The 25,807-nt window shown below is 46.3% G+C and overlaps 1 long non-coding RNA gene across 1 annotated transcript in view; it reads left to right on the top strand.

Moving 5' to 3' along the window:
- LOC146543648 (uncharacterized) overlaps positions 1-11,709 on the top strand; it is a 191,742-nt gene extending 180,033 nt beyond the window's left edge. Inside the window, exons 8-9 of the long non-coding RNA XR_014885542.1 lie at positions 3,040-3,117; positions 5,240-11,709. This is a non-coding gene — a long non-coding RNA (uncharacterized LOC146543648). The remainder of the gene's footprint in view (positions 1-3,039; positions 3,118-5,239) is intronic.
- The last annotated feature ends 14,098 nt before the right edge of the window (positions 11,710-25,807 follow it).

The raw sequence follows: 25,807 nt of genomic DNA on the forward strand, positions 1-25,807 counted from the left end.
GATTTTTTTCACAAACCAAATGTGTTTATGTCATGGAAATATCTTCTCTCATCAGGTGATTTTCAGTCAAAAAAAAAAAAAAAAAATCCCAATGAGCCTCAAGGCCCATCCAATTGCACATGGAAAAAGAAATAGTCATGACCAACCCAGAAGGCTCAGCTTCTATGACGCAGGTAGTTGCAGACCTCTAGCACCATCAACCTGATTGAGCTGTAGATATCCCTGTTCATTGCAGAGGAGTTGGACTAGATGACCTTTAAAGGTTCCTTCCTACTCAAATGATTATATGACTGTATGATGATCCTGCATCCAGCTGCATGCTGGAGATTAACCCAATGCATCCCTATGGGCTCCAGAGTGCAGTTCTATGACTATCTCCTTTGTTCTTAACTCAAGAAGGTGGCTGCAAAATATATGAAGCATGCTGTTTTTCACCTTTTAGTGCTTCCAGAACTTTGTGCTCATCTATCTTATGTTATTTTTCTTTCTATTTGTGGTTTTGAGGTCATGGCTCCAGAAATGTTAACCCTTCAAGTGAAGTTCAGAGCCAAAACCAAATTCTTCTCAGGGGAAATGACAATATTTCTATTGCCTCATAGCTGCAAAACATGAAAACGAGTGCACAGTAATTGATTTATCTTGCTGATCAAAAGGTGCCTCGGTGAAATTATGTACTCATGGAAAATGCTGTGTGATAGTGTTGGGTGGATAGTGCAAACAAGCACAAACTTTCCCACAAATATTTGCTTGTGTTATATTAATCTGCTTGTTTCTGCTCAGGGCTCTCTAGAGTTTATTTTCCACAAATACTCTTACAACAGCTCATTGGCAGGAATACCCAGAGAATACACTCAAGGTAATATCTGAGAAAACTGTTTTTGAAGGTCCTTCTTATGGCCAGAGGCCCTAAACCACTGTTCCTTCTTTTCCCTTCCTCCTTCCTTTCCCTTCCTCCTTCCTTTCCCTTCCCTTTCCCACTCAAGAGACCAAGACCCTGCTGTAGCAGGCTGTAACATGAATTCTCCTGGCAGTTTATATATAGCTAAGGAGAAGGGAACAGCATTATTTTGAGTTCATGAATTAGTCTTCATATTCCTTGCAGCAACCACAAGGCAGTTTGGGCTAGACTTGTGCATACAGGGCTGGGAGCATCTCCTCTCTTCCCCGTGGTGCAGAGCATGCAGACCTGAAAGTCTGGCTTCATCTTGATGCAGAATAAGATTTATGAAATTCTCTTCCAAGCCAAAGAAGGCTCTGGATACATCAAAGCATTTCATTTTTATTAAAACTCCTTTATTTTCTATTATTATAATAGATAAGAAAGAAACTGGAAAGCCATTCCAGAATGGAAAAAAATATATTTCACAATGTTTTCTTCCTTTCTTCCTTTCTTCCTTTCAACTTGCTTACCCTTTAGGAAACATGCATAGTTTTGAAAGCAGTTTGATGGAAGTATGCATTTCTCTGGGAAAGTGTTTTGAACTTCTCCCATCAGCACTATTAATAGTACTTAGCACTTATTCGGGTATCTTAAGCAGCGTTTCTCAAAGCACATTATGAAAGTATATCATTAGCTCTGCTCCAGATCGATCTGTCTAAAGCTGAGCTGGAATGTTTTTAATTTGGTTTCTAAATCACCACTGCCAATACGCCTCTGTGAGTTACACTTGTACAGGCAGGAAATGAAACAATTTCTCATGATGTATGTCAAAATTAGCCAGCACGACCTGGCTGCAGCCCCCAGGACAGGACATCCACCGCACTGGGATGAGGATATTCTTCTCTGTCACCCCATTCCTATGAAGCCATGTGCAACTCTCTGCATTGCACTTCTTTTTTCCGCCTTTTTCAGTCCTCTGGAAACTCACCATGTCCTCCCGCTGCCACTGGAGCAATGCCAGGCAAATCATTTTGGAACAGGAGATGGGTCAGGGTGGCAGCAAAAACCATATGCATTTTTGCAGAATTGCTGCTTTAAAAGATATTAAGAACTTATTTGAATCATAGAATCACCAAAGTTGGAAAAGACCTTCAAGATCATCTAGTCCAACCATCCATCTACCACCAATATTTCCCCACTAAACCATGTCCCTTAGTGCAACATCTAAATGTTTCTACATATCCAGGGACAGTGACTCCACCACCTCCCTGGGCAGCCGTTCCAGCACCTGATCACTCTTTCAGAGAAGAACGTATTCCTAATTTCCAACCTGAACCATCCCTGGTGCAACTTGAGTCCATTCCCTCTCATCCTATTGCTAGTTATGCGGTAGAAGAGGCCGACCTCCACCTCACCAAAACCTCATTTCAGAGAGTTGTAGAGAGCAATAAGGTCTCCTCTGAGCCTCCTCTTCTCCAGACTGAACTATCCAGTTCTCTCCACCGCTCCCCACAAGACTTGTGCTCCAGACTCCTCACAGCTTTGTTGCCTGTCTCTGGACATGCTCTAGACCTCACTGTCTTTCTTGTAATGATGGGCCCAAAACTGAACACAGGTGGTTTTTTTTTACCATCTTAAAAAAAAAAAAAATAGTCATCGAATTTACAGAAAAAATTGTCTCTTGCCAAACATGGTCTGAGGTGGTTGTGATACTAGCAGCCACCCCCCTTCAACACAAGATTTATGTAGGCATAGAACGGAGAAGGCAGAACGGCGTGTTTGTAAAGAACTTTGTTTTTCATAGGTAGCTCCTTCCCCCTTTTCTTCCCACAAACTGGGAAAAGCTGACTGCCCTTCCGGCAGCAGTGATGCAATGAGGCTATTCATAGCAAGAGGGAAAAACACCGGCTGATTTCTTTGTGTCATGATCTGCTAACCTCACAGTTAACCTTGCTGGACACAGATCTGTTAACTTCTACATGCTCCCCCCAGTTAATCTTCCGAAGACTGGGACAGAAATAGCTCTCCACAGCTGTTATGAATTGATGTGTTCCCTGATGACGCTTGGCACTGCTTTCAGAAAAAAAAGCCTTATTTTATGCTTTGCTATTTGCTTTATTATTTTATTTTTACTATTTTTTAATGTTCTTTCTTTGCAGTCAGATGACATTATATTGCTCTGTTTTGCTCTGCTTGGAAAGGAAGGCAGACTTGCTACTTGAGGATGCGCCATAACGGTAACTTCATTGCTGTTATTTTGGTTTTAGAAAAAGGAAGGGTGGGGGGGAGCTTGTGGGCCACGTGGCTCAGAGAGCATTGGGTTACATTTCCAGCTCTAGCAAGTAGCAGCAGGCACTTTGATGCCCTCTGCCCTGCTAGAGTGCCTGAATGGAGCAGCGGGATCTGCCTGGGGCAGCACCCCACAAACCTGCCCACATGCAGCACCAGCTGCACCAGTGCACACGCAGAATGGAAATCCCCAAATGTGCAAACCGTGGAAATCAGCAGAATCCCCAGATCTGCAGAGCCACCTCTGCAAACCAAAGCTGTATGCAAGTACCAAGCAAACACAGATCTTCAGAATCACATTCAGTCACACATCTCCCATCTTTCCCACACCCATTTCAGGCTTCCATTCCTGACAGCCAACTGTTGGGCTGTAGGACATTTCATCACATGTTGAGTGTCACATCCATGGGGTAAAGATTTCATAGGTATTTATGAAGCTTGGTTAAAGTATTAACTTAATTACTAAGAATTAGATGGTGGTTTTGGAATATATGAGCACTCTTTCTGCCCGTGTCAAACCAGAGGAAGGGGAAGAGGTCGCTGAGTCTTCATAACAACCGGTTCTGGCTTTTATACAGGGGTTGAAGTGTTTGGTTAGGTGTGATGTAAGCCATAGTTGTAGAAAACAAAGCACAGAAAGGTGTTTAAAGTGACAACAGTGCCCACACACGGCGATGCGGTGGCACAAGGGCTGCCCATGGTAGGATGCTTCAGGCACAGCTGCCATGCCAGCCTGACATCAGTTTCATTCCTCCTCCAACAGCATAATGCTGATGGGTTTGGTTTTCTTCTCCATAATCTCCAGCACTGCTTTCTGAATGAACAAATGAAAGCACTGAGTGCCTCCCCAGGCTCCAAACAACTCATCTTTTCTCATCTCTGCCCCTGCATCACGCATTACTCTTCTGCTTGTCTTCCCTCGCCCTGCATCCAGGGGAGAGATTACAAGTTGCACCATCAGCAGCCAAGCAAGGTCTAAGCCACAAGGAAAGATCTGAGTCATCTCCCCGAGAGAGTATTTTAGCCATACATCATTGTTTGTTTTCAGGCAAACCAGTACAATTATGCAACATAAATTCTTTTAAAGCATTTGGGACTTCAGTTCAATTTAAAATCCTGTAGGTTTTATGGCCAGAATGAGTGATTACAAAGTGTGTGCATACAAATAAAGGCTGGGGAAGAAGCACACGGGGATGGAAGGGCGCACACAGCCCTGTGCACACTGCAGCAAAGACGGGAGAGCAGAGGAACCTGTGCTGGAGGCTCTTGTGTTATTCAGGGCTCCAGAGCACTGTTTTGATCTCTGAGTATTTTGCTGTGACTGCGATCTCCTGCAAACACTTTTCCATTGGCTTCATAGATGCGGGTGACTGCCTGGATTACGTCCTGATTTATGCTGGCTTAAATGGGGATGAGAATCTGATCTATTTAAAAACAAGACTCTATCATGGCAGCAATAGAGGGAGACATTAAAATGTCTCCAACCTGAGTAATTTATCACCCCAGGAACGTGCTGAGCAGAGGCTTGAGGCTCAGACGCAGCCCTCAGGCAGGAAGAACAGGCTGTGAGGATGTGGCCACTGTGTCACCAGTTCCCACTGGGAAATCAGAGTCACTGCTGAGCTGCCTTCAGCACCACCCTCTGCCTCCTCTCCCTCTCGAGGTAGGACCGCACCATCACCACTCAGAGACCACTGTGCTGTGGGTGAGGTCCCACAGCAACGAGCAGAAAGCAAAGGAAAAGTGCCCAAAGCTCCACTTCGTGTGCTCTTTCAAAACAAATAATTCAGACTTTACAATGCCAGTACCTATTTGTTTTTTTCTCCCTTCATATAGAGGACTCTACGGTATTTTTCTTCTTATTTAAGGGAGTATACTGATAGGTTTGTGTCTCCTTGTTCCATTTTTACTTGCATAGGTGTAAATTCCATAGCAGCAGGGGGAATTATTGACAGCAGATACTAGGATGATCCAAGGCCAGACTTTGACCTATTGATTTTACCAAGATTGCACAGGATGTATGTAGCTTGTTGCAAAATACAGTCTTTGTTTGTTTTGTTTATTGCTCAGTATATAACAATGCGGACTAAAGAACAATGCCAGACTGCAGAAATGCCCAAGGATTTCTCTTTAATTGAAATCAGGACTGGGAACATCCTTGTAAATCATGAGCAGCCAGCCTTTGAGAAAATGCACTGCTTTTCCAAAGTTTACATTCAGATGGGATTTAGCTTTAACTCTTCACCTCTCACAGCTCAGCTAAATCTTTAATGATTTCTCTAGAGCCTCCATAGTTTTAAAGCTCCTGTGCACAACAGATGCTGGGCAGGATTCTCATTTCTACTGTGAACAGTGATGGAGAAAAATCAAATCCAGGTAAAAATTAGAGACATTCTTGGCATCAGTATAAATCTACATTCTTGAAAAGCTGGATGCTCTTCCAAATCAGGATTTTGATTCAGTCCGTTAAAAACCTGCTGGCTCACCTTGTAAAATTATGACCTAATCTGCATTTTACTGGAGTGTGATGGCACTTCAGATGAACTTTTAATCCAGAACTCTGCAGCTGCACTCCACAGGAGCACCCAACCCCAAATTCCACCATGGATTGGCCCCAGCCTTGCTCAGTGCCTCAGCCCCAGGAGAAGGGAGCTAACCAGCACCAGCAGAGCAGTTCTGAAGCTTTCGTGTCTGCACTGGAGCCCCTTCCTTCCCAGTTTGGAACTGCCCGTCTGTTATGAAACATACAAACAGTGCTCTGCTCAGCTGAAGATTTCACAACGAGGCTTCACTTCTTCATCTTTATTTTTCCAAACCCACATTTTCAGAGGCTCTCGTTTCAGCGTGTTTATTGAATTGAGATGTCTCCTAATTATTTATAACAAAAGAGCTCATCCTTCCAGCTCATTGTAAATGGGCAGCACACTAACTGCTAAGTTAGCAGCAGTGGGCTGCAAGAGGATCAAGCTATTAAGATTAATGCAACAAATTTGAATTCTTCCATCCCTACCCTCCAATATCCCATCGGCATATGTGGCTGGGAAGGAAAAGAAAGGGCTCCTCTGCTCCAGAATAATAGCAAGAGCTAGTGGAGAGGAAAAAGGAAAGCCCTGTTTATCTCTAGCAGGAAGATAATTGATCTCCAGCCTGCACACAACCGGTCTCAGAGCAGCCGGGAGCTGCACAGAAGAGCCTGTAGCTAACCAGAGCCCAACCAGCCTGTCAGACAAAAGCTTTATAGGGACACCAGGGAGAACAAAAGTAGCACATTTCGTTCCTTCGCCATAAATCTCCCATCTTTATTGTGTGGAGACGCCGGCTTTGAGCACGCCGCGTTGCAGTGCGGGGTTACCCCAGCTGCTCTCGGGGTGCTCAGACGGCTCCCGGGCTCCAGCTCCATCACTCTCCCTTTTATGTGTGCTGGAGGTAATAAAATAACCATTTCTAAATTTAACTAGCATTGCATAATGCAGCTATTTATTATGTAAAGCTGCTGTTTACAATGCCCGGGATATTGATCACTATAAAAAATGCAATGCAACGAAAGCTCATATAAATTACTGTTACTGTTTTCCTTTCTTTTTGTTTAAGGGATCAATCAAAGGTCTAATTTGTTCTCATGAATTCACCCCTGTGTAGCATGCAAAGCACCAGGCAGTGTGTTGTTTACTGTCATTCAGGCTTGTGTGCAGCACTCAGCTCAGAGCCTGACAGAGGATATGCAAAGATGACAATTTGTTCATTATCCGAACCATTGGAAAAGGCAAATAAAGCACACTAACCTGCTTTATTTCAAATCAGGTCATTTTTTTTTTTTTCCCCCCTCAGCTATAAAGCAGCAGTGGCAAGCACTTAAAAATTCCAGCTTTATGGCTGTATATCATCATTATCACCTCCAGTACATTATGAATAGGTGTTTTCTTACAATAGCACTGAGAAAATGAAAGATGCTCTCCTATTCTCCAGGCCTTTTGGGGGTAGAAAGAAGGATGGAAAAAGAGAATTAAATATTAACAGAGCGAACAGATCACTAAACAAAAAACAATTAAATAGCACAGCATCCATCCAACAATAACACCAAATCATGATGCAACTGCTGAGCGTGGGGTGACATACTAATCATGGATTAAAGGGACTGATTTGTGTCTCATGAGTATTCATAGGCAAAACCTGATATGTGGAAATTGAACTCGGGGAAATGTGTTTTGTAGGAAACATGAGGTTGTACTGGTGTCTGTGCAAAATGGTGATGGCTTTTCTTGACTGTGCCGTAGGGAGAGAAGAAAAATTTATCATTTTTTCACTTATTTTCTTTTTCCATGGGGTTGTTCTCCTCCTCTCTATGCGACCTTTTTCCTTTCAGTTACTTCAGCTCAGAATGTAGGAAAAGAAAAAGTGCTAATAGACCAAATTATGGCCTAGAGCAACGAGGCCACCTATGACTTCAGCAGCACTGAGGAGGCCACCACTGATGTCTGACGTGCAAGTATCAGAGAGCAGTCTGACACAGCCAACTGGTTTCTTTTCCCCATTTTACAATTTGGAAAGTCCCTGATTCCCCCAGCTATATCCCCGTCTGACATTAAGCAGCAATGTTGCTACAGGACTGATTGCTAACATGGAGATCAGTCTTCTCCATAAGCCTCTGAGCTGCATCTTCCATTCGGCACAGTGAAAAAACCCAGTGCTAAGGCAGCACGTTGCTATGATCTTGATGGAGCTTTTATTTTAAAGTTCAAAGGAGCTTAAACAGTGGGAAAGCCCCTGTGGAAAATCCAGTGTTTTCATGTGCGAGTCAGGTTTTCAGTCATGTATCAGTTGTTGTTATTTTCAGCGGCTGGTGTTTCATTTCTGCACAGAAGCAAATGTAAAAAAGCAAGCGAGCAATTTATAATGGACTAATCGATGCTGGTGGTGGATTCACTGGTGCCTGTGCACTTAGCCTTGCCGATGATCAGAAATTTCTCTTGAGGGCAGCATTTCTTACAGAGATGGATGGCTTTATTTTCCATCTTCCAAATGTTTACCAGCACAGCCAGACCCGCTCCAGCCCTGCTGCTGGCAGAACAGGGGCATCACGAGCAGGGGGAGCAGCCCAGAACCCAGTCACCATCCCCTTCCCACTGGGATCAGGACATGCACCTAAACCAGGTGACAAACACAGCTGGGGATGGCTGATTAGCTGCACGGCCATTAGCAAATCATGAGGATTTAACTTTCCTGTGACCAGAGCATGTGAAGAATATAGCTCAGGTTAGAAAGAAAGCGACAGTGAGCAGAGGACTGAAGAAATGAAGCGGTGTGAATGAGACCAGAGCAGGCGCAAAGGAGGTTCCTGCAGGGAGCAGTCCCAGAAACCTGGATATTACACAGGATAAGCTGAGGAGCTTTGCATCAAGGAAACCTCACAAAACTCCATGCCAGGCAGTATGTCAGGAGCTCAGTGTTTATCAACAAAGCTGTGGTCTGTATGTAGAGCTAGCCTAACACCCGAGCTCCAAAATAGGCGCTTCTGAAAGCACGCTGAGATAAACCCAGGCCATTTTTGGAAGATGGCCTCTTCTTTTTCCCCTGTGGTTAGCTCCAGACTGTCTGGAAACTGATTTTTGTTTTCCTTATGTGATTGTAAATCAGAAACAAAGTTAGCAAAAGCAAGAAGGTGGCATGGTACTGGGCTGGGATGCTTGAGAGCCATCCTTTTGGTTAATATTAAGGGACATAAAGGAGAGGTAGGTCATCGTGCAGCCTCCGTGTGCTCTGTAACACAGAATCTTGGCCTCATGGCCGCTCAAGGGTCTCCTCTCACCTGCTCCTCCTATACCAGGGCTCTGTTCCCAGCTGCAGAGCTCTATACTCTCTTGGGGGAAGCGAGATAGGTCCTTATTTTCAGGATGACAAAAGAAGAGCTGCAAAAAAACATCTTAAAGGCTGCCCCTCCCCCTCTGCTCTGCAAGTAAACATCCTCATTCAGGTGTGCCTTTACCATATCAAAAGCTGCTTTCTTTTCGGTAATCACCAGCTTATTGCTAAAGAAACTGCAGCACTGCTAATAGCCAGTGACCCGTAAATGCAATACAGCACCAAAGGTCACGGAGTTATCTCATGCAACAAACTCCCCTTTGATAAATTGGTACCGTTCCCTGGAATATTCTTACAGTGATTTTAAGAGTCATAACATCTTACCACGTGCTGCACCAGCTCTCTGACATGCAGCTAAAAATAGCAAGTGCTGCAAAGCCTGGGAGAGCAGCTTCCAGCTCAGCCCCAAGCTGAAAATCCCTGCTGTTCTCATCACTGTTTTGATTTCAGCACACTTTGAACACAAGGTTAAACCAAGAGGGTTGGGTACAAGTCCGGAGCAGGCAGGGGACGGGAACAAGGAAGGTGAGGGTGAGATGCTCAGAGCTTTTTGTCTGATTCCTGAGGAAACTGAGATGCCTGGGCCATTTTATTGTGCTTCAGTGAGTTCCCTCAGGCCCAGCCCTGGGTTTTGCCAGGATGACCTTGCAGTCAGACACAGGGCAAAGAGGGGGCACTGCCATGGTTACATTTCAGAGCAGGACTGCCAGGTTGCAACGTGTTGAGTACTGCACAGCGTAGGCAGAGTGAGCACCCTGCCATTTGCTGGGGATTTATACACCCAGATTGGCTTTCTCCTTCCTATTTCCTTTTTTCCTTTTCCTTTTTTTTTTTTTTAATGGATTATGAAAATTTAAATGACATTTTTAAAAGTTTCTTGTCTCTTCTGTTGTGTTTGATGAACCCTAGGCAAAAAAACAAAAACAAAACCAAAAATGTTTATGACACAGTCCTCTGCTTCAACCCATCTGCACATGCAGGTTTTCTAAGAGAGAAAAGTGCCATGGTGTCCTGCTGGGGACACAACAGAGTGATTAGCAGGCTGTGAGTCTCAGAAGCTGGAGAACCCGACAAATCCCGGTATCTGCTTATTTTCCCCTAAGGATCTATACAGCATTTGGAGTTAATGTCGGATGCACGCATTCCAGAAGGCTGGCCCCACTGGGTGAGGAGTTATATGGGTCACAAGAGGGTATCTCTGAGGCTCTCAGTGGCCAAACCCTTGGGTTAGACCAACAAAGCCACGAGCAGGATTCCCTAATTCAGTGCATCTCACTACTAGCCCTGTGTCGAGCCTATGGGCACCGTGCAGCAGAGCTGGTGCTGCAGCAAGGAGAGGCTGCAGCCCAGGCTGTGAATGAGGAGCTGTGCCTCCTGACCCCTCAGAATGGCCCCACTCCTTCTGCAGGGCCAGCAGCCTAGCAACTCCAATAAAAAAAAAAAAAAAGAACAAAATAAATGCATAAATAAACATGGATCCTCAAGATGCAAATTAAAGCCATACTGCAAGAGAAATGGAATCCAAAGAATGCAAACAGCCAAGTACACAAACAAGCAACAAAAGAAAATCAATTATATTTTTGAGGAAATCACAAACGAGCAAACAAAACAGAGAGTGCCTTCAGCCTGCAGTGCCTGCAGTGCCATCCCAGCTCGCTGGCCATGGCCTGGCCTTCCTCTGGATCTCTTCTCCGAGCTGCTCTCTGCCCTGTGGCTCGCAGAGACTAAAATGATTTAACTGCCACACGTGGCTTTGTGTGATGGTCCTGGTACCATTTATTTTCTTGAAGCCAAACTCTCAGAAGGATGAAGTTTTCCTCACAGCACCCACTTCAGAAGCAGCGCAGTCGCGCTCTCCTGGGCTGGGAGGTCTTCCAAGGTCTCGCTGCACCACTTTTAATACAGACGGGATGGTTGAGCTGTTGTGAGGAGCTCATGGAGTCACCAGTCAGCTCCACGAGGATGAAAGCAAACCTCAGAAGGGGCCTGGAGCGGGGGGATCCGGCCCTCACAGACTGTCCCTTCAGCTCGATGGCCTTTGTTTCTCTGCTGGCAGACTAATTATTCCCACCCACTCTGCAGAGCTGCACGTGATCTCCGTGCCATGAATTATAGATGCCCGACATATCGCACCCGGCTATGACGATGATTTTTTCCACGAGCAAGCCATGCATTATGAAGAGGATGCTTTGCATGTCTAACATTGCCCATTCTGGGTGCGAGGGTGGGGCGGCACAGCCCCACGAGGCCGTGGCAGGCTCTGTGTTTTTAGGGAAAATGAAGGACTTGGCGTGCAGATTTTGCGATGTTCCCGTCAGGGCTGTGGGGGGCACGTGGGGCCCTCGGAAGCGCTCAGCCGCAGCCCGCGCTCCTACACCAGCGGCCTCCCGTCACCGCCAGGCAGGAGAGCCGGCCCCGCCCCCTCCTTTTTTTTGCTTGCGCCTCTCTTCGGAGCTGGCGGCAGCGCGCCGAGAGCTGCGCGGCTCTTCTAGAGCGGCGGTACCGCCGCCAGCAGCCGGGCAATGCCCGCGCGCCGCGGTGACGTCACCGCGTGTTATTGACTTTCCAAGTCTGAATGACTGAGCACCAGGGAGGGGGCGGGGAGGCCGCGCCGCGCGGCGCCCGGCCAGGCGGAAATGGGCGCGAGCGGCTGAGCGGGGGAAGGGCGCGCGGCGGCCGCCAGAAGGGGGGATGGGAGGAGGCGGAGTGTGGGGGCGGGGCCGCTCCCCCTCAGCCCGGCCCCGGCGGGAGGCGCCGCGAAATGGCGGCCGGGAGCGGCCCGGCCCTGAGGTGGCCGCCCCGAGGCCGGGCCTCCTGGCACCGGGCGGTCGAGGCGCTGTGGGTGCCACCGCGCTCTCCTCGCCTCCGTGCCGCGCCGGGCGCGCAGCTTCGTTCTGCCCGCGTAGCCCCGCCGCCGGCCGAGGGGCCTCTGAGGGGCTCCCCTGCCCTGCCCTGACCCGGGACGAGGCCCCTCTGCCCTCACGGCGCGGTTCGGTCTGCGGAAGGGCAGGATGTGGGGAGGCCTCGTTGCTCCCTGCTGCTCCCTGAAAGGCTGTAGCGAGGTGGGAGCCGGCCTCTGCTCCCAGGTAACAGCCGTAGGATGAGAGGGAACTGCCTTAAGTTGTGCTAGATGGGTTCAGGTTGGATATTAGGAAACATTTAATGTCGGGATGAGTGTTGATTCGTTGGCACGGGCTGCCCAGGGTGGTGGTGGAGCCAACGTCCTTGGGAGTGTTAAAGAAAGGTGGAGAGGTGTGCCACATCTCCACAGTGTTTTTTTGAGGGATGTGGGCAGTGGTATGGTTGGATGGATTGGGTTTGGACTTGGTGATCTCAGAGGTGTTTCCCAACTCTAATGATAGCATGATTCATTTCTAGGTGAGTGTGATGCTGTCATTGTGATCAGCAGGCATCCAGTGTGACCATTCAGCGTAGCTATCTGCAGACAGGTTCAGATTGCAGGATATGGAAGCACCGAGGAGCAAAAACCCCAGTATTCATTTCAGTGCATGCATAGAGTGTTTAGAGCCCAGGCTGTTACCTACCACAGGACAGAGCACAGGGAGAAATGGCAGAATTGTGGCTCAACCGTGCTGTCCCTGACCAACAGGACATTGGAACAAGGAAGGCGCACTGATACTCACAGGTGCAGCAGAAGGAAAGGAAGACTTCTGCCAATGATTATCTATGCAAGCTGCAAAAGCAGCATTTGCAGTAGCTCTCCTGGGCCCTGAGAGTGCTTCGTGAGACGTGCTGTGATGGATAGGATTTATAAACTGTGGATGGGTATTTCCTACAGTGCAGCGCTCTCGGCAGCGCTGTTCCACGAGGCTCTCTGTAGAAGACATATATGTTCATGAAAACATTTTATAGCCCTGTTGTGCTGGGATTAATATCAGATTAGAAAGTTCAGACCACGTGTACTTTGTTCTTCCCAGCACATTTCTAAGTCTGCAAATAGAAAGGAGCCATGGGAGCATATGACTATTAAGTAACTAATATACTTCCCAGTTGATGCAATTTTGGCATTTCATACAATTTTCACAATAATTTACAGACGGTGCATTTCTTCAGAAGCAGACAGCATCTGTGTGCACTTTGAAAGATGGTGTCTCAATCTACAGATACACAGCTGTGAGTGATGTGCCTGGGTATATATGAGCTGCAAGTCAGCACTGTATGTGCTGTTACATTGAATGTCACTGAGTGAGCCCGGTGGTACTCAGTCACCCAAACGTGCTCTGCTTTCCCTTCACACTGCCATAGGGGTGTATTTGATAAAGCACTGCATCTCCTTGCAACAGTGATGTTTTGTACTGGACAAGAGCAGCTCACACTGCATTACGCATTGTGTTGCCACAGCCAGCAGTGCACACATGGAGCCTTTCTGTCTGCCCTGGGGAACTTTTGGTAACTTTAGGCCATGCCCTGCTTTGATGGAGTCAGTGTCTGAGCCAACCAAAACCACATGAGCTGTGCTCCCAGGAAGGAGTATGGTAAGCTGAGTGAGTTGTGGGGAAGCTCTTAAAAGGGGAACTGAACTCGCTGTGCTGAACATGTTTTGTTTTATATTAGGCTTATAATTTTAGGCCTAATGTTTGGTTTGGAAGCTCAAAGCCATCTTGAGCCCGCAGCTGCCAGCTCAAGAAGAGGCTGTGGTGTAATAGTCATTTAATTCCTCCATGCTGTAATCTGATGGTGGGATGTGCTCCCAAGCTGCTTTTAGGTCTGACTAAGGAACAAAATCAATCACAGAATGCACATTGCAAGAAAAGTGCTGTTGGTGTCAATTACCTAAGCTCTGTGAACGTAAATCTTCTAATTTCCTGTTAAATCAGTAATGTTACCAATCTTAGTCTATTATTTTAATTAGGACTGTGACTGCAGTTGCTAGGAGCTGAGCAAGTGCAGACAAATGTGAATGTGTAATTAGTCCCACAAATGAGTGGCAAGTGGAACAGCACGGGTGGTTACAGCATGGGGTGCAGCAGGAGGCTGAGCACGTAGGGCCAGGTTCTGATCCTGATGGCCTCAGCACAAGCCCAGCACGACTCCGCTGAGCTCAGAATCACCCTAAATGTGAGCAGGGGGTTAGAGATTCTGGATTTGGCCCACAGTCATCGTGATTCCTTGGTGCTGCACCATGGGCTATTTTTAAAGCACCAATGTGACCAATCTGGTCAGTTATTTTTGCTTGGATGTTAACTGTACGCCAAATGCTGCAGGCTGCTTGGAGGACGTGGGTGATCCCAGCATCAGCAGGCGTCAAATTGCAGCCCTGTAGCAGAGCTGCAGCTCCCAGAGCAGAAAGGGAATGTCTTGGCTCCCTGCTCTACCTTTCGAGCTGAGGAAGAAACTTCCCGGCTTCTGTCCCATCTGACTGCCTCGTGCACCCTTCCGTGTTGACAAGTGTGACAGTGCAAAGGCAGCATTCGCTACTGGCCTTGCTCAAAAAACAAGCTGAGGACAGAATCCCTGGCTAAATATAAAGCCGAGCTGGGGAAGGAAACAATGTGGCAACACAGCTCAATCAAAATTAAGAATGAAAATCTTAATTTGCTGATGGTGTATGACCGTGGGCTGCTTGCAGCAAGCACCATATGCCTGGAGGTCCAGCCTACCTCCAGTACGAGTGCAGAATGGCACAGGAGGGAGAATGCTGCTTTTATTAGCGTTTGGCTATCGGTCAGCAGTCTGTGCTCCACAAATAAATGAACGGGCTTGGTGCATGTCATCCCAGTTCACATGTTACAGAAATAACACTGGACTGGAACCAGAGTTACCACAGCTGAGGTTTGGGATGCTGCTGATTTGGAGGACAGAGGATGGCAGAGCCTTGTTGGGTGCTTCCTGCTTTTGGAGGCAGAACTGATTCCTGCAGCTCAACCTGTCATCTGCACTCTGATTTCCATGCATTAGTAGATCATTCTCTCACTTCACTTAATAAGGTACTTCTTTTGGAACAAATGGACTCAGAAAATGTCAGAGGTTAAATGAATGTTAGATTTAGTTTCCAAGACAAAAATGTTACAGAAATAGTTGATAGAGAGGAAATACTGTGAGGTTTTCATTTGAAGGTTGTTCACAGGGGACCATGCACACGACTGCTGGGCTCTCCCTTCCTGGCAGTCAGTGCAGGAGTTGTCCAGCATGGTAGAGCATGGGGCACATGTGCTTATGCCCTTTTGCTCCTATTTGGCATGGGAAGGTGCAAAGCAGCTGCCCTGTGCTGGGCAGTGCTGGCTGGGTGAGCTCCTTTTAGTTGAAAACTGGTACCTCGGGATTGAGGCCCTTGTGATGTCATGTGTACATAGAGTCATCCATAGCCATAAGATTGCACAGCTAGCTCGTAATGTGCATGTTAATAAGGCTATTAAGGTTTACAAATATTCTGTTCTTCCTTACAGTTTATAATTTAATTAATTGTCAGTTAATTGTCTTGTTTTCCCCTTGTGATTGATGTCACTGAGTGGGATTAGGCAGCATCAGATTATAGAGAAGGCAGCAGTGAATGCAGCATCCTATGACGGTATGAAAGGAGATGTTTTTATGGACAAATCCTTTCCGACATGGATGAATACCTCAGTGAGATATCACAGGGTATCAGCTCCATACATATTGTAATGGGATCATTAGTGGAGGTACCAGCTGTGTGAGGTTTGTATTCACAAGCCACAAGTCAGTATCAGAGAAATATTCTCTCCTTGGAAATGTTTGCCAAATGTAAATCTTTCCCTTTTTACAGAGCCAATGCTCAGTTTATATAAAGTGGGAAAATACTCTATTAGGCCCATGGGACTGCTCCAGCTACCCCTGAAGTCAGAAACGACAGGGGAGCCTTTGGCTTCTGTGGTGGAGGAAAGAAACCTAAATGCAGTCCTTTTCAATAATATTATTCCCAGGGGGAAAAGCAGAGAGGAAGGTCTTTCATCAAAAGGCGGGTGATGTGTGCGTGAGCCGGGCAGCCCTCATATGAGAGGTACCTTCATTCCTAGGCAGGAAAGGTGTGAAGGCTTCCATCCTCACAGCACAATTTGCAGGCTCTCGCCAGGTTTGTTCTCACCTCCAGTTGCACATTTGCACCATCCAAACAGGCTGCCAGCAACACTCCTGCAGATGCTGTTCTGCATGCAGGCTGGTGCAAGTCTTAATCTCGGCAGTCCAATGGGTCACCGAGCTCCAGGTTGGCTTTTAACCTGCCCTCCGTGGAGCATCAAACTGGAGGTGCTATAGAAATTGCTTCAGGCATTTTGCCTTCCCCAGCATTGTGGATGAGCAAGGGCAGCGTGCTTTGGTTGGAAGGGCACACCGACAGCTCCAGAGCCAGCCACAGTGCCAAGCAAGGGGATGCAGTAGAGAAGGTAGATGAAAACCTGGTCCTGTGTGACTTTTGACCAGGCTTTGATGTCGTTTCAGCAGAATAAAACTGGAGTGATTCCAGTGACTTTGATGTGAGTAAAATCAGACTCTGAAACTCTGCTGAACAGAAAATAACCTGTATGTTCCCGTCTGGGTGGGTGTGCAACGAGTTAGAACCCCTGCATAAATCAGCACAAACTAAATAGGTTATTTCTGAAGCTGTAATCAGAACAAGGAGTCAGCCAAACCACATCTGTCTCTTTTAATTCATTCCTTCCATTTTGGGGACTTAGCCTTTAGAAACAGCTATCAGTGATTACATAAAAGAGATTAGCTAACATTTCTGCATAAATCAAGGCCAACGCAAGATGTTTCCTGCAGGCGTTGCGAAACCCACGGCTGGCAGAGGACAGCGGTGTGAGGGCTGGGTAGGGCCAGGCAGAGCTTTGCTGCTGCTCTGAGCCGCCCTGCACAAAGCAGGCTCAAAGAAAACATGTGTGGGATGGGGAATGATCTGCCCTTGGTTTGCGTGGTGGGTTTTTTTAATGTGAGCAGGTTTTCTAGCCAAGATACATGACAGAAACAATGAAAGGAAGAGAGGGGCAGGAGTACCTTATTGTAAACCAGATTTCCATGTGCGAATGCAAATCAATCTTGCTGTTAAAGAAAGAGCCAAGCCAGAATGTGTTGCAGCTACTCTCTTAGTGCAGTTGCTAACAAAGTGTCTTGATGTGAACACTGTTGTGTGACTCAACAAATCTTTTTGTTTGCTTCTTTTTTTTTCTTCTTCATTTTAATGCGATTTCATCATTTTTGCTCTGCTAACATGAAGGGTGAGGCTTAGGGTCACGGAGTTGGAATTTCCCTTTCAGTGTTGTCTTACTGCTTGTCTCCTGTTCTTCTTTCTTTTTTAGCAGATCTATGCTGAGTTTGGTGGGGAAGGCTCAGCTCTTCTTTCCCATTTGATCTGCCCTGGACTTAAGTTCTTTACAGAGGGAGTGGTGAGGTGCTGGGACAGCTGCCCAGAGAGGCTGTGGATGCCCTGTCCCTGGAGGTGTTCAAGGCCAGGTTGGATGGGGCCCTGGGCAGCCTGGTCTAGGATTAAATGGGGAGGTTGGTGGACCTGCCTGTGGCAGGGGGTTGGAGATTCATGATCTTTGAGGTCCCTTCCAACCCTGGCCATTCTGTGATTCTGTGGACTGGAGACCATCTTCTCCTGTGCTGTCCTTCCACTCACCATCAGTATGTTCGTATCCGAGCTTTCCTACCAAGCCTTTAAGCCAAAAAAAGCAAAAGTAGTCTCGAGTTTTTCATTCTTTCATTTTTGAGGAATTGAATTTGAGACACTGCTGCTGAGTTTCAATGCTGCCAAATAGCAGTAGGTCTGTTAGCTGCTGAGTGCTCACTGCTTCTCAAAGTCATGGTATTTGTTGCTTAGAGTTCTGCAGAAAACCTTAGGAAGACCTGGGAAATACTGAAAAGAGAATGTATTACTTATAAAGAAAGGAGTGCGAATTTAAGAACAATTTAAGGGTGGCTCCTTAAGCATGATGAAACCAGTTACCCCAAAGCATTTAGTACTTTCAAAAAAAAAAAAAAAAAAAAAAAAGTCCCCATTCCCTATTGGAATTCAGAGGAAATACATGCCCAGGAATATATCTGAAAAAGAAGCTGGTTATCTCTCTTCATCCTTTGATCTCAAGTGTCTTTTGAAATCTGGCCTCCAAGTGATATGCGCAAGGATGCATGAAATCAGGCACTGAATCTTTATCTCCTCCACTTGTGCATCTCTGCACTGTGATTCACAACACAGATCCATTCCTCTCCAGGCCTATTTCTGACTCACAGTGATCAACAAGACAAGTCCCAGAAATAAGGACGCTGGGCAGCATCACGGAGTGGGGGAATCGCCCGATGGCAGACACCCTCATCTCCTGTCTGGGCTGCAGCTGCATTTGGCTCTGGATTCTTCCCAGAAGTCTGAAGAATATAAAGATCTGCCCTTGATCCTTGACCTGCATTGCAGACCGTGGATCAAGTCATTTCTGGACTAGCACCCATAGGGAATCTGAGAGCTTCTCATACTGGCAGTGCAGGAGGGAGGAGGGTGCCTGGAGAGACAACCGCTGATGTAGCGAAGGGAAATCTGAAGTTTCCCCTCTGCTTTTTCATGCATAACAGCATCTTTATGCCTCATTTCCATCTTCACAGCTCCTGCAATTTACATAATGAACATTTGCAAAGCCTGAGATCTAGGTTCACTTTGTATCACACTGACTGTAGATGACCTTCAACATATCATCAGAAAAGTTTCCCAAGCGGTTTTCCCAAAGGGTATGGCTATGAAACATAAGACCATCAGGAAAGGAGAAAAGGAGAATAAAATCAGATTTTGGAGATATCTGCCTTTCAAAGATGTATTTTCTACAGCAGGGGAAAAAAACAGAATTTAAAAAAGAGTTTGGGACTTACCAAGTAGCTTCTTTAAAGCCAGTATTGGTAGACACCCAACAATAAAGTAATTTAATTAGGTTTGCTTTTCCAGATCTGCAGAAAGAATATTTCCATAGCAGACTGCATTTGAAGAAGTGTTAAATTCATAAAAAACTAAAACCAGAGAGGCGGTTTTATTTGCATTCCTTCATAAACAATGGCTGTAGATGAATGTCTCAATTTTGACCACCTGATCAGGTGCTACATCAGGAAAAATCTAATGGCACATATGGGGCAGTGGAGGCAGAGATTCAAGATGAAAGAGGAATCCCAACCTCAGAGGTCAGAGCAGGACATCAGAGTGCAAACCAGCACCTGCAGCCTGTTGTGCCTTTGTGAAGGTGTCAGGTGCAGCTGCGATTCCTCCTGCTAGCAGCAGGCAGTAAGCAGGGGATGATAAAGCAGGAGCTGGGGAACTGAGGCCCTTTTTCTCTGACACCCCTCCACAAAGCACTGCTCTCGTCAGCCCCTATCTGGTGGTCCTGGCAAGTTGTCTGGCTGCTATTACAGTGCACAGCGTGTTACACCAATGTGGAACAGTGGCAGAGCAACTTTTCCAGTTGTCATTTGGGCGTTAGGTGAGCACAACTCAGGGATAATCTCTAATCTAATGAGTGCCTGTGAGTTTTCTTCTGTTGCTTGGGCTATCCAGCTGGTTAACAGAGGGTACTTTGAAAGAAGAGATGCCTTTTATAACTGACTCGAGAGCTATAGAACTATTTTATATAGAAAATTTACTGAAAGGTGAAATACAGAGGCTCATTCTGGTGATGAAGGAAGGAGCTCATGTTAGTTGTCATAAGACTCCTCAGATAAAATAGATCTTATGCACCAGCACGATAGGTGTGCTAGAAATGGTCTGGCACCATTCTCATCACCACAGACCAAGTGTGTAAAAAGTACTGCTCTAAGCAATAAGCACAAGCTGGTAGAAAGAAAGAATTTTTGATTTCTTTGTTCTTTTAGAATGGCACCTTGTGTGTTCTTTCTGGGCAAGCATGTGTGTTTACCTGCTGCTGATGCCTGGTTGCTGTTAGCTTGTATTTTCTGGCCTCTTACGTATTGCAAGAAGTTTATCAATGTATCCTGTGTGGGTTGATGCTACCCGGGTCAGCTGCAGCTTGGTGTTCCTTACCAGGTTCTTTCCTTCGATGTGGTCTGGCTTTCTCTCCAATCGTTAGCAGAAGACAAGTTGCATGTTGCAGAATTTCAGCCATGGGACCAACTGCGAAATGGAGCTGGTGGGGAGGGGCACCCAGCTGAAGTCTCTGTGGGAGGAATGCTTTCTCCTTCCATCCTTTATTTTTTTAATGATAGCATATAGTGTTTAATAATTCAATATATAGATAATCCAAAATAGGCACACTAATTAACCTTTGTTTTGAGAAATTTAATTAATGCTTAGTCTCTGTTCAGACTCTAAACAGTTTGGAGTGGGAAAGGTGCCACGGGGAAAGTGTGACAGAATATGTTCAATATTGAACACCTTCAATTATTTAAGCAGAAACGTGGGCTGGACCAATTAGGGGAAAAAAAAAAAAAAAAAAGTTGTTATACAGTCATGTGTGTGCTAAAATAATTGCATGTGGTGTTCCCAAACTCTCATCCTGCAGCAGAATGGTAAAGCATTAGGCAGCTACATGGAGGAGGGAGTCTGGCTTGGGAGCGCTTTTGCTACTCATCAGGAAGCCCTGAACCTGGAGCTTGTTAAGCTGGAGCTCTGGAAGGGAAAGGAAGGAACCCCAACTCAGTTGCTGGCAGTGCTGCCCACCCTGGCTGGGTAAAGCTGGGCTCTGCATCCCGTTCTGTGTCCCAGAGAGATGATGAATTTTCTGAAAGGTCAGATGCTGTGCTGTGACTCACTAGCACCAGTCCTCTGCAGCCCAAATGCCTTCAAAATACATCACTGTATGAGAAGAATTTTCTCCAAATGCTCAAGCTTTAATATTCTTCCCCAGCTGAACTGTAAATAAAATTATTTCCTAAGAGCACTTATTTGAGCTTGATTATTAAATACATTGCCAAAATCTGGTCGGTTAATATACTGCCTGCTACTTGAGCTGAAGTATCTAGAAGACAAAGAAAGAAGTAAACGAAAAGGAAATCAACATTTTGCTAAATTGCATGTTTTTAAAAATCCCGTAATTGAGGCTGCTACTTCATTTCCATTTGTAAAACAGATTGAGTTCCCTTTCCATCTACTAATGGATTTGGTTTATCTCTGATACTAATTGCAGCGTTTGCGTGGCTCACAGGCTGCTCGTGACAGGACGTTGAGTAAGGAAAGTCAAAGTGCTGGGGCTGTGCTGTGGGGTGTCATTTGGGAGCAGTGCTCAGCATTGAGCTCTGCTGAACTTCAGGCCCTCGGTCTTTTTCCTGTGGCTCCAAAGTCTGGGTCAATCAACCAAGATAAACTTGTTAATTTGCTGTCAGGATTATGTGCCTCAGGTCTCACTTGAGAAGCAGTGGGAAGGTTCAGGTGATAATAAGGCGATACCAGACAGTCTGGATGTTTAATTAAACTTGGCCGTGCCCTCTTTGTCCTAGTGATGGGCTGGAAATGTCAACAGCACAAAGGTTGCTCGTGAGATTTGCAAGTGTACCTCTGCTTTGCAGGGTTTGTGATCTAGGTGGGGGTTTGCACCATTTTTCCTCATGTTTTCACATCACCTTTGGGAAGGGAATTGTGTTCTGAATCTCTGAGGGGAAAGAAAACGTGTGTGTGAGGAATAAATCTTTTCTTTGAATCTCTATAGCAAATGAGTTTGTGTGCTTCTGAATGAAGCAATGTGTATGATTCTGGGTCTCATGGTAAATGGAGAAAACGCACTGTAAACATCCTAACCAGTGTTCAGCTCCTAATCAGCAGCAGGGCTGCTCCCAAGCTCAGGTACAAACTATGTGTATTGCTGGGGTGGGAGCAAACAGCTTTCCATAGCCTTGTCCCCAGGAACGTGGGCTGAACCCTCAGCAGCAAGGAAACCGAGGATTCACATTTTGCCTTCCATTGTTTCAGTCTACGTTTACAAACAGAGGCTTTATTATTATTTTTAAGGCGCTCCTGAAAGCAATCCATCAGATTCCCAGGGAGTTCAGCGTGGCAAAGAAAGCCCCAGCTACAGAGTCGCCTTTGTGGAGCAGGTCTGTGGGCGCTCTGCCATCCGCGCAGCAGGAGAGCGTTGTAATAATGACACCAACATCTACCAGATGTCTTCTGGAGGATTTTGTTTCAAGATGCATGGCTGCTAGTTCACAAGAGTGTGTGGGGGGTTTTCTGCCCTAATATACATGATTTGTTTAAAAAACTTTGCAGGTGTTAGAATTTTTATTGAAGTCAGAGCGCTGAGAAATTATATACAGTCAGTGAGGTAATGCTTTCTCCTCTCAGATGGGAGCAGAGAGTGTACACAATCTGTATTGAATAAGGGGCAGCTGTGTTGCCAGCACAATTTTATACATCTGAAAACTAATCCCAGCCATACCAAGCTAGCTCTCTGTTCCTGCAAATCCTTGCAGACAGCAAGAAAATCCACCGATTGCTTGCTGCTTTCGTCCAGAAGCTTGCAGGGCAGACCCTCCCCATGGCTAGTGGTGGTGGGGGACCTCTTGGTGCAGCTCTGTTTGAGCCAGCACCACATCTGGCCAGCTACAAGGAACTCCAAGCCCCCCAGCTCTTCCCACAGCCCGCAGCCGTGCCCCGACAGCTGTAGGGAAGAGCTGGGGGTATTAGGGCTTGCAGTGGCTGTGGGGAGCAGGACAGCTGCTTCCTCTGTCATCACATCGTGCAAGGATTTTGTTTCTTTTCCTCTTTCTCTGGACTTGATTCAGCCTGCTGAAGCTGTAGCCTGTAGAGATTTGAGATTTTTTTTTATTATTATGATTTTCATATAGGTAAGTTGTAATGTCAGGATATGAGGTTGAAAGGGCAAGTCTGAGTCAACCCTCCAATGAATTCTAAGTATTTCCTTTCTACGTGGATGAGATCCAAAAATTTATCTTGGTTCAATAAGCCCCAGTTATTTCTGATGCTCGTTCACATAGACTTTGAATCCTTTGTGCCTGCAGAAGAGGGCTGGTCATTTGGGTTCAGCACAGCTCTTTCCTGAGAGCCTGGGACGTGCAGAGTCAGTAGGGGAGATATTTTGGGGTGGCAACTGAAACAGGCCATATTTCTTTATATTTTAGTATATGAAATGTATATTTAAATAGTATATGTTCAGAGGATGAAGGTGTTGCAGATTAGGGTCTCTCTGTCAGGGCCCCCTGCACCCAATCGTTTCTTCTGTGTTCCTGGGCCTGGGCTGGGCATGTCCAGTAGGGTCTCTCAGCTTCCTGAAGTAAATATTTCCTTATTTCATTCCAGGCTGTCTTTCCCCCTATCGCTGAATTTTGCTCAGCATAATGATTTGAGGGCACCATTTTCAATTTCCTTTACAGAGCCAAAATTAATACTGTGTTATGCCACAGTGCAGCAGAACAAGGCTTTAAACATCCACCAAGAGTATGCATATTTCAAAATAACCTAATGGCTTCTAAAACCCAATACTGCTAAAAACCACTGCCACAGTCCACAGTAAATATCTGTGGTGCCTGCCTGAACTGCACCAGTGGGAGAACAATGCTAGTTGGTGCCTGTCACCATCCAACATTTGAGTTGGAAGAGGTCGGCAAGAGTCATCAAGTCATTGATTGAGAGGTGCTGGTTCTCATTTTCTCCCCATCTGCATAGGGCAGCTCACTTAGGGGCTCACTTTCTCTGTCCCCAGGCCTGGTGGGCAAAAGTTAAGGATTTCAGTTTGTGCCCTTCTGCTCATGCCTTGCCCTTTACCAGGGAGATCCTGTTTTGTTTTGAGAAATACATTTAGGTGACAGAAAGAGAGGAAAGTTAATCAAAACACTACATTGTAACTGGGGTCCTTGTGGCTGCCTCCTGCTGTCTCAAGGGAATTTTGGCCACCTGCAGCTCCTCCACCATGGCTCATCGGGACCAAGCAAGGGTCCAAGACTCAAAATGGTGACGGATGGGCAGGTAGAGGTCAGCTGGCCATCTTGGTTTGTAAGAGCTCTTGCTCACTGTGTTCCAGAGCTGCTCAGGCTTTTCATTCATTTAGATGCTGGAGAGCTGTGCGTAAGTGCTGGTGTGGGCTGCTTGTAGGAGCAGGAAACCGCTCCCTTTATCCTTGCTTGATCTTTGGGAGTTAAATATGTGCAGTGCCCTTGTTGGCAATAAGAGCGTCGCAAGGGGTGGGGAAAAGAAATGTTAACATGGATGTTTACCTTAACTTCTTGTTTTGTGTGGACTAGGGAAACTGGGGAAGAGAGGAGCTGCAGAGCAGGGAAAAAAACTCTCCGAAAGCCTGCGGAGGTTGTGTCGGATTGAATCTGTAATTCTCTTGATTTTTGCAGTGGCTTTTCTTTGTCCTAGCATTTTCTTATTGTTATTTAAACTCACCATTCTATTAAAAGAGAAAGATAATTGCTTTTTCTTTCTTCTGCCGGAGCTTCTCAACATGATTAAGATATGGAAAACAAATGACTGGATATAAGGATGATGTAACAGGTAGAGACAAGCCAAAGTCACTGTGGCCCAGTTTAAAAACCATGGCACTTCTCCAGGATCTATTTGTTTCTCTTAATGCGGTGATTTGTTTTTATATATTGCTCTCTATAATTATCATCACGCTATATACTCGCTGGCTCTAGGTTCAATGTAATATAAATCCAGAATTAGTCTATTGAAGTCAATGTCAGATACATTTGCTTTACTAACTAAACTAGGTCCTAGTCTTGTTTATCCTACTGTAGCTCCAAAATAACTCCACCAAAGTAAATACATCTCTCTCAACAGGGTTTTCTGAAAAGCCCTTGTTGTGCTCCTTGGCTACCCCTCCCCCCTTGTGCTGCACTGAATGCTGCAACACTGCTCAGTTGTTCATCTTGCTATGGCTTCAGACTCAGCCTTGCTTTAAGCCCATCTATGTTTGCCCAGGCTGGAGGAGCAAGGATGTCTTGGTTGGAGCCATCTCCTCTCTCTGTGCCACTGGCGATGCAGATTGGCGTTTGGGCGCAACCTAACTCTGAGGCAGACTTTAGATCAGACTGAAAAGTAATACTCTTGAACTTAGAAGATTTAAGCCCCGGATTTATTTGTAATACTGGGTCTAGAGACAGCTTTTAAAGGGCCGTGCGATCCCTTGGTTTCTTTACTGGTCTGCGCTGGTGACCCACACAAGGCTGTGGTTCTTGGGAGCAGATGAAGGAGCTGACTGCCTCTGATCATCACCGGCCAAGCTGGATCTTTAATTCATGTTTATGATCTCCAGCCACCAAAGCCAGAAACAGGGTGGTCGTGTGTGCTGATCCCTGACTGTGTTCCGGGGTCTCAGCTGTCATCCAGGGATCTGAGTGCTGAGTTTGGAGGTGAAGGTGGAGAGGCTCAAAAGAATATGGCTAAGTTTGGGGAAAGCCACAACAGCTCTGTGAAAACTACAAAAAGAGAGTAAGAGGGCTGTGAATATGGGAGGCGATGCTGAGGGCTGGGGAGGCAGCGGGCGAGCAGCCAAGCTGAGGTTGAGAAAACCTCTGCAGGTTGGAGAACAGCCACACAGCTGGAAGCCATCAGGGCCGCGGTGTGGGAGCAGGAGGGCAGGCACACGCTGCGGTGTGCTGCCGGGTGCTGTGTCAGTGCTGGCAATGCGAGGGCCTGGCCATGCTCAGGTTTGCTCCTACGTGAGTGGGTGGTCATGGCACTGACCTGTGGCGGGCTCTGGGAGTCTCTTCTATCTGATAGGGGAGAAAATGACTTCCAGTGTTTGTTTCTGATAATTTGGTGGAATTTTTGTGTTGTCGAGGGCAAACATCAGTTTTCTTCTTTTCCTTTCTCAGACAAAGGCACTGCACGTCTAGGGATGCCCAAAATGCTCCTCA

Source organism: Meleagris gallopavo, chromosome 11 (genome assembly GCF_905368555.1).
Source record: "Meleagris gallopavo chromosome 11, MGAL_WU_HG_1.1, whole genome shotgun sequence".
NCBI lineage: Eukaryota > Metazoa > Chordata > Aves > Galliformes > Phasianidae > Meleagris > Meleagris gallopavo.